We start from the raw sequence: 8,669 nt of genomic DNA, 5'->3' as shown, positions 1-8,669 counted from the left end.
GACAGGGAGACGCCAGAGCAGGGGTCAGCGCGGTGCCGGATCAACACGTGCTGAGCCGCCTCTGCGCTGGTCGCTGGTCCCGAGGGAGACTACTCCCGGCCCCCGGCTCCGAGAACAGGCTTCCCCGGGATCGAGTTCACGGTCTCGCTGTCCTCTCAGGCCTTTCGAACGCAGCTCTCCGGCTTCCACGGACCCTCCTGCCTCAGGCTCAGACCTGGGAACTAGCCCTGAGGCCCGGGTGCCTGGCACAGCGTTAGCTTTGACCTCGCCTTGGAGACCTCCCTCTCTATCCTCCCCCCTCCCGCCTCCATGGGCCGCAGCAACTTTGTCCCCCTCCCCTGCCCTGAGATTAAACCCAAGGGGTGCAATACCTTGATTCCAAGAATCCTCAGGTGCCCCAATTCCTGCTGGCATTGTCCTGCTGACAATCCTGGAGGATTGTCAAGAATTGAAGTTTTGGGAGTGAGACCTTGAGCAAATGACTTCCATTCTTCAGGCCTCAGTTTCCTCCTATGCCTCATGGGCATCATAATAATGGAACTTGAAAATTGTAAAGTAAGGCTCTGTCTGTGAATGCCAGGGAACAAAAGATGGTTTTGAGAACTGTTACAGAGTCCCAGCGGCTGTGAATGGAAGCTCAGGGGCATCGTTCAAGTTCTGCCTCCACCACTTGCTGTTTTTTTGTGACCTTGGGCAGGTCACTTCACTTCTTACGATCCTGGCACCCTTGTAGGTATTACTTACTGTCAGAGCTTCATTCAGAAGCTCTTAGTAGAAGGCGTGAGATCAGCCCTGGCCCCCAATCTATGTACAGTCTCAACCCCACTGCCTGAATGCCTCCTGATTCCTCCCCTCCTAAGGCTGGGTGTGTGATGTCTCTCCGCCATGTAAATCTGGCAGTAATTTATTCCTCTGCGTGCTAGCTCATTTTGTCCTTTTGGTTGCTAGGGTTGTGGACAGCAGGAATGAGGGAGAGACTGCCCAGTGGTTTCAGGTTGGGCAATAAAATCTTGTCTGGGCAGCTGGTCCTTGTCCCTGGGCCTGGGGGAGGGGATTCGGCAGGAAGCCCAGCGTGGTCAGAGTGGGGGGGGGGTGCTGAGCTCATGGGCAGCCTCCTGCCCTGCTCAGGTGTCAGGGAAAATCCAGGGTGGGCACCCTGCTTGCTCCAGGCATGAAATCCTTCCATGCCTTCGCCAGCTAAGCTAGATTTGCAGGGGTTACCTTGTGCCCCTTCCTCCCTCGGCCTCCTTCTTTCCTCCAAGCCCTCTTCCTGTATCCTGATGCACCCTACCCTTACCCACTGTCAGGATCTTTCTCACCTGTCCCCTCTTCTCCATCCTCAGCCATCTCTCAACTGCAAAAAGGCTCCAGTCTCTTCCCTCTACCCCTCCCTCCATGGTGCCAGGGATCTATCTCCCTACAATGAAAACTGCATGTTTGGAACCTCGGTTTGAAACCACCTGAAGGCTCGCCATTGCCTTCAGGGTGAAGTCCCTTTCCCTTGGCCTCACTGCCTGCTCTAACCCTGCTTGCCTGTCCAGCCTCATCTCATTTTGTACCCCTTGTTGCTCCGCCCTATGCTCTGGCCAGTCTGACCCACTTATCAGTATCCCCTACATGTCCTTTCCCTCCCTCTCCTCTCTGGGCCTTTGTACTTTCTAACTCCATCTCTTTACTTGGTGAACTCCTGCTCCTTCTTCAGGCCTCTGCTTAGACATCACATCGCCCCTGAAGTCTTCCTTGGTTATCCCTGTTCTAGGAAGGGAAGGTGGGGATTGATTGGGTTTTTCCATACCATTAGTAATTATTGTGATTATTGCTTATTGGTCCATTCTCCGTTTCAGACCATGAGCTCTGTGAATTTAGTTCACCTCTGAATCCTTAGTGCCAGGCACAAGGCCTGGCTACTCGTGCTGAGTAAAATATATATGGCGTAAAAGAATGAATGAAGTCCAGTGGGTCAAATTCTGAGCTGGAGGTGCCAGATGGGGGCGCAGTGATTCCACTGAAAGTAGAGATTAACGAACTAGGTTTCCCTCCAGGAATCTAGAAAATTCTGTTGGGGGATGATATTGTGTGTGAAAAGGCCAGGTAGAGAGTGCCATCTGGGAGTTGTGAGTTGAGGAGCTTAAGTCCCTGGGAGAGAGGAAGGGAGCAGGTCTCTGCCTGCCAGCCCCTCCTCCAAGTTTCCCACATTGCCCCCGACCTCCCTCCAACCCCACCCCCAGCAGCTGTCCAGGCCTGTCAGTGGACAGGCCTTTGTGCTGGAGGCCTGGCAGTTGGTGAGAGGCATTGAGTCCCAACCGTCAGTGAGACTGTCTGGGGAAGAAGGGGGAGGGTCCTGCCTCAGGAAGGGGAGGCTCTTCCTCAGGTCTCAGCTTCTGTCCTGGCTCCTTGTGAGCCTGAGGGAGGCGAGGAGAGCTGCTCCCCGTGGTGACCCCTGCAGGTGGGGTGAGGCCTGCTGAGGTGTGTGCAGGTGCGATTCTGGCATCTGGACAGTCAGAGTGGGGAGGGTGTGTGTGTGTGTGTGTGTGTGTGTGTGTGTGTGTGTGTGTGTGTGTGTGTGTGTGTGTGTGTGTGTGTGTGTGTGTGTGTGTGTGTGTGTATGATTGTGGTTGTATGATTGTCGCCCAGGGCACAGGACATGTGTGGCCTGTCAGGGCATCTAGCCATCTGGTTACTCTGTGTGGCAGGCTCTGAGTGTGGAGTAGGGAGGCGACCAGCTGCTTTGGTCCTGGGGGAGCCTGATGCTAGGGTATCCGGGTATCTAAAGGTTAAATTCTTGGAGTTTGGGTGCAGAGCTATTTGGGTGGGTTGTGTTTCAGTATGTAAGTGTGGGTCTCCCCGTGCCAGGATGTGGAGGATCAGGGTGTGCCAACATCAGGATATCCTAGCGTCTCTGTAACCGGAGGTGGGTGTATCCAGGTGTCTGGGAGTCCTCAGACTAGTGGGTGTCCAAGTGCAGGAGGGTGTTTGTGTTGTGTCCAGCTGTGGGCTGTCCAGGTGCCTGGATGTCTGGGTGGGGGGTATGAAAGTGTCTGGATATCTGAGGTTGGGGTACCCCTGTATCCAGCAATGGGCTACACATGTGTCGAACTATCCGGTGTTTGTGAGTCTGGCCATGGGGTGCCCCGTGGTCGGTGTGTCTGTTTGTATGTTTAGGTGTGTATGTCTCCAGGAAAGGGATGTGCATGTGGACCAGGAACTGGGACTGTGTCAGCTCAGCTTCTGACACCCGCTTCCCTGGGCCTTGCCTCCAGACTTTCCTTTAGACCCCAAGGCCAGGAGCCTCTGGAGGAGGCCGGGTTTCTCCGTGGTTCATCAGCTTAGAGCTGCACATTCCAATAGAACTTCCTTGCAGCGATGGACATGTCTGTCCCTGCACTCTCTAATATGATGGCCACGGAGTCACGTGTGGTTATTAAATTTAAGTTCGTTAAAATTCATTGAAATAAAAACTCAGTCCCTTAGTCTCACCAGCCAGATTTCAAGTCCTCAAGGGTCGCACGTTGCTAGTGGCTATCATATTGGTCAGCGCAGGTAGAGAACATGTCTGCACAGCAGAAAGCTCTATGGACAGTGCTGGTCTAGCAGCGCGAGGCCTGCAGCATCTTCATGAGGCCTGGACACCCCAGGGAGGGGCCTGGGTCTGCTGCTGCCCGTCACTCAGCAGCTGATGAAGACGCTTTGGTTGAACCTATGACGCCAGCTCCATCATTTCGTGCCTGGACTTTTGCAATAGCCCCCTCCTTGGTCTTTATTCTGCCACCAGCCTTCCAATGCTTTCATTGCCCTGAGACCTGCATGACTTCTCTCAGGCAGACACAGGATGCTGCCATGCCATGGCCTCAAGGCCCTCCAGCTCCCGGGGGACAAAACCCAGACCCTAACATGGCAGGCGAGGCCCTGCATGACCAGCGCCTGCTTTCCATGACAGCTTCATGCTTCGGCCTCTCCTCCCGACCCCACTCCTTTCTGTCCACACCTTGTCTTCCAGGTTCACCAGGCCAGTCTGATCCCAGGTCCTTTCACACGTCTCTACCTTTGCACATGCTCTGCCTCCTTACCCGCTCTCTCCCCTCCCCCCTCCTCGGGGCCCGCCTACTCACCCTGTCTTCCTTGAGCTGTGCTATCACCTCCCCTGCCCTCCTGGCACAGCACAGTGGGTCAGTTCTCCCAGATGCCGTGCGACAGCGTTTGGCACTGGTTTTCTGTCTCCTTCGCCATTAGGCTGGGCTGGGAGCTCCTGAGGGCTGGGCTGAGCCTCTGTCATCTCCCATCCCCAGGGCCTTGTACATGGCAGGTGCCACTCCGTGTTTGCATTGATGTGAGCCTCTGGGTACACAGGGAAGGTTCGGTGGGGGTGGCGGGTGGAGCTGGAGCTCCGGAGGGCAGCCCTGGATGGGGGCTGGTATGCCCCCTTGGCTGGCTCTGGGCAGGGGCTGCCGTAGCCTGGAGAATGGCTAGGGGAGGACGCTGGGTTGGACACCTCAGAAGAGGCTGTTGTGACAGGAGGTCTTGGGCAGATTCCCAGGGTGCAGAGCCCAGGACCTGGTGGTGAATCAGAAGGGACGAGGAGAAGGGGGGCTTAGAGAGGTCAGTGAGGTTTTGGACTTGATTGTGGAAGTGGGTGGGAGGAAGGAGTGGATGGGGAAATTGGGTGTTGTTGGGGCACAGGACATATGTGATGGTCAGGATCACAGCTGGGGGTGGAGTGATGGGACAACAGGGGGAATGGGAGATCACTAGTGATGAAGATACATGGGGGGTAGGCACAGCTGGGAATGAAAGGACAAGGAATTGAGCGAACAGCTGAGGGTTGGGGGACATATGAGGGATAGAGAGAAGGGGGATTTGGAACAGCTGGGGGATAAGAGGAGACAACTGGGAGGTGTCAGAAGCTTATCTGGACAGGATAAGTGGGTCTCTTCTGAGAAAGTGGGAATTGCCCTGCTCAGAATGTATGTACGTATGTATGTGTGTGTTTACATGTGAGTGCATGTGCACCCTTATGGTTGTGCATGTGTGTAAATATATGTTTTACCTAGAATGTGGTGGTTAAGATCATGGCCTTGGGAGCCAGATCATCTGGGTTCTAATCCTGACTCCACCACTGCTAGCCGTTCAGCACTTGGGCAAGTCACTTGGCCTCTCTGGGCCTTTAGTGTTCTCATCTGTGAGATGGGGGTAATTATAGGACACACTGCATGGGGTTGCTGTGAGGGTATATTCCATTTTCATACATACAGAGTGTAGAACAGGTCCTGGCCCATGGTAAGCACTGTGTAAGTACTAGCTATTATTACTAGTAAGTGTGCATTCTTGGCTTCTGATGAAGTCCAGGCCCAGGAGGGGTAAAGAGTGATCAGCCAGATTGGTTGGGTCTGGCTTGCCTCTCACTTCCACCCCGCTGTTTACACCAACTTGCCGCCCACTCTGTACCAGGGCCCAATCCCATGGGTCTCCCTCTCTGTCTCTCTCCTGCTCTGCCCTACACTGCTCTGCCCTGGGCTGGGGGCCAGGGGATGTGCTTTAATTGTCCAAAAGCTTTTTAGCAGAATCTGAATTCATTGTTTGCCTGCCAGTGCGCTGGGGCCCTCCTCAGAGATAAATACCTGGACAATGTGCTCAGTTCTGGCTGCCGGTCCCCTGGGCAGCAGTGGTTTCATCCTGTGCCCTTGGAGAGTCACTGAGGTGGACAGTGTTGGGGGCTGGAGCACAGGGGACCCACAGAGCAGACACGGCTCCTCACCCAGGGGGTAGCCAGTTCTCCCTGACAGAGCTTCAGGCCCAGAGTTTTCCAGGGCTCTGGGCTCCCTGCTCTCCAGGGCAGCACAGGGAAGCATGTGCAACCTTCCCCACACACTTTTGCAGTGTGCCGCATCGTTGCCTTACGTTAATAACTGCGCTGCATCATGGCCCTGGACTGCTCGGAGTGTGTGTTCTCTGGGGTTCCTGGGCCCAGCCCCACAGGACTGGACCACACTGCACTGCGTCTCAGCCCTGTACACAGCATGGCCGTGCCAGGATCCTGCATTGCATTGGCTGCGTGTCATAGACTCCTCCATCTTTGCATTGTCTCCTTGTACTGCACCTCCATCCTGCAGCTGTACTGCCACTTATGTCTTTGCAACTGTCCTCTGTGCGATGCTACTCTCTCGGGCCTCACTGTTGCATTGGGCTTGTGGACTCTCCTAGGAGTTGGGCATGGCTCCTAGCAATGCACCACTGTGCTGTGCCAACAGATGGCATGCCACCACAGCACTGCATCTCTGCGTCGTGTGGCATGTCTGCCTGCTCCTGGCCTAGCCCTTCGCACTGCGCCACTGCCTTGTAACGCTGCCCCCTATGGAATCCCGTCCTTTCTTGGTCTCACCACTGAGGTGTCTGCTGGTGGTGTCTCCCAGGTTCCTATTGGCAGCCCCAGTTGAGCTTATATTCCACACCCAGCAGTTCCTTTGGCCTCGCTCGTGTCCTTCTCTTCCCTGTATCTCTGTGCCTACACTGGACACATCCTTTCTGTGAGAATTCAGAGAGCACCTATGTGCCTGGCCCTGTGCTAGAGTCTGGAGGGGAAGAATTAGCAAGACTTGAACTTAGCACCTGAGCACTCTCCATACACCTATCACACTGCACTGTGCGCTGTGCCTCTGTGAAGTTCTGGGTCACGTCCACGAGGGACGAGGCACCTCTACGCTGCATCATGGCGCTGACCAGTTGGGCGGTGCCATTCCAGGTGTTTGTACTGGGCTCTGCGCACGCCGTGTGCTCTGCTCCCCTGCGTTGTGTAACTGCATTGTGCCTCTGTATTGTGTGGAGCGGCTGCCTCATACCCACAGCAACATCACATCGTGGTACCACCTAGCCCTCTCCTTCCACGGGACTGTTAGGAAGCATAGATCTTTGCGCTACATGGTTTGTGCACAGCCCTCTGCCTCTCTACTCTGCACTGTGGCTTTATATGATAGAGGGTGTCTGCATGCAGGGCTCTGTGCACTCTTCGCCCATTGTACCTCCGCACAGCACAGCCCTCCATTCAGTCCTTTGCCTCCCGATGGAGTCCTGCCCCACCCTGTGCCTTTCCCTTACACGGCCAATATGGCAGCCCTACTGTTAACTTTGGGATTTGGGATACGTATTGATCAGGGAGATGGGGAGTGGGTCTGGCCTGTTTCCCTTGTTGTAGTTGGCTTCCTTCTATCCTCGGTGGAGATGAAGGATGTTGTGGCTGGCCTCTGTGTTGGCTGCTATAGGGCAAGCATGTCAAACTCGTGGCTGATGGGCTGCATGTTTGACATGCTTGCTGTAGGGGGACCAGCTCAGCTTACTGTCCCGGTGGCCGGCCCTGGGTGAACTTCCTGGTTGCAGCTATGCTCAATCCGCTGTGACTAGAAGGTGGACATATTGCTGCCAGCCCTGCCCTTAATTAATTGCTCCTCAATTATTCAGGGCTCTGGAGGGCAGTTCCAGAGAGACCTGGCTGAGGTTTGGATATGTTTATCTGGACAAGGAGAGCAGTGAAGTGGGCTGAGTCAGGTCTTTGGGCTGGAGTCATGGTCCTTGACCTTAGGTGGGCTGGTTGGGGTCAGACTCTCAGGGATCCTAAGTCCAGCTATGACGGACCATCTACTCTACACAGGGTTTGAGCATGGGGTTGAAAGGTGTAAAAGACAGTCGTTAACCTCAGGACGGGAGGAGGTGGGGGTTAGCCGGCCCTGAGATGGAGCCTAGCTGGTGTGAAGAACCTGGGGTAGGGCTGGGTTGGGCAAGAATGTCCAGGGGTGAGGCCCGTGTTGGTTCCGGGGTTGGGCTGGTTACCTAGAATAGGGGTGTGCCTTCAGATGATCAAATAGACCTGTGTTGTCATTGGGGTTGTATTTGGGTTCCCCAGGTCTGGGTTGGGGCTGTGCCTGCGGTTGGGTGTGACCCAGCCCTTACATTTATAATCTTTTGGGAAAAGTTTTGTTTCTCCTGGGGCCACCCGTGGGAACTGAATGCTCTGTTGACAAACTGAAGGGAACACAGATCTCATTGCACACAAACTCTGTTTACTGAGGGTCATGAGAAAACATGGGTAGCGCTGGCAGCCACAGCTGGCACAGAGCACTGTCCCTTCTCTACCCTGTCTAGTGGGGAGGAGTCTGGTACTCACATGCTTGTGGTCACGCTCACATGCACACACGTATACTTGCACAACTCCCCTCCACCCTGCCATGGAACACCTCCCTGGGGCACAGGCTTATCACTGAATATGCTCATTACCTCTGCACAGCAACACACACCTGCTCATCACAGCTCCACCGCACACTGCCTGGGGGCCACCCTTTGAGACACCCATGCCCACTCTCCCTCTCCCCCATAGTATCTATGTCTACTCTCAAGTAATTCGTGCTCACGTGCATCCTCACACAAATGGAATCAGAATTCTGGAGCTGGAATCCACGGTCACTCGGTTCCCCATTTGCATTTCATAAGTGAGGACGCAGGGGTTCAGAGAGGGCAAACCACATGCCCATGGTCACAGAGGATGTTAGAGGCTCAGCAGCAACTAGATCCAGGTCTCCTGCCTCCCACTTGAGTACTTGTAAGTTGGTATCAGGCTATCAGTCTCACAGCCATGTGTACACACACACACACACACACACACACACACACACACACACACACAA

General features: G+C 54.8%; 2 protein-coding genes across 2 annotated transcripts in view; one reads left to right on the top strand and one right to left on the bottom strand.

Moving 5' to 3' along the window:
• The window catches only part of MECR (mitochondrial trans-2-enoyl-CoA reductase), a 47,962-nt gene extending 41,033 nt beyond the window's left edge, over positions 1–6,929 (bottom strand). The window contains exon 1 of the mRNA XM_014546795.1: positions 6,926–6,929. The gene's annotated coding sequence lies outside the window, so the exon portion shown is untranslated. The remainder of the gene's footprint in view (positions 1–6,925) is intronic.
• The window catches only part of PTPRU (protein tyrosine phosphatase, receptor type, U), an 82,230-nt gene that overhangs the window by 1,856 nt on the left and 71,705 nt on the right, over positions 1–8,669 (top strand). The window lies entirely within an intron of this gene.

Source organism: Myotis brandtii, unplaced genomic scaffold (assembly GCF_000412655.1).
Source record: "Myotis brandtii unplaced genomic scaffold, ASM41265v1 scaffold456, whole genome shotgun sequence".
In the NCBI taxonomy this organism is placed as follows: domain Eukaryota; kingdom Metazoa; phylum Chordata; class Mammalia; order Chiroptera; family Vespertilionidae; genus Myotis; species Myotis brandtii.
The sequence above is the reverse complement of the archived record's forward strand: the minus strand, read 5'-3'. Positions and strand labels throughout refer to the sequence as shown.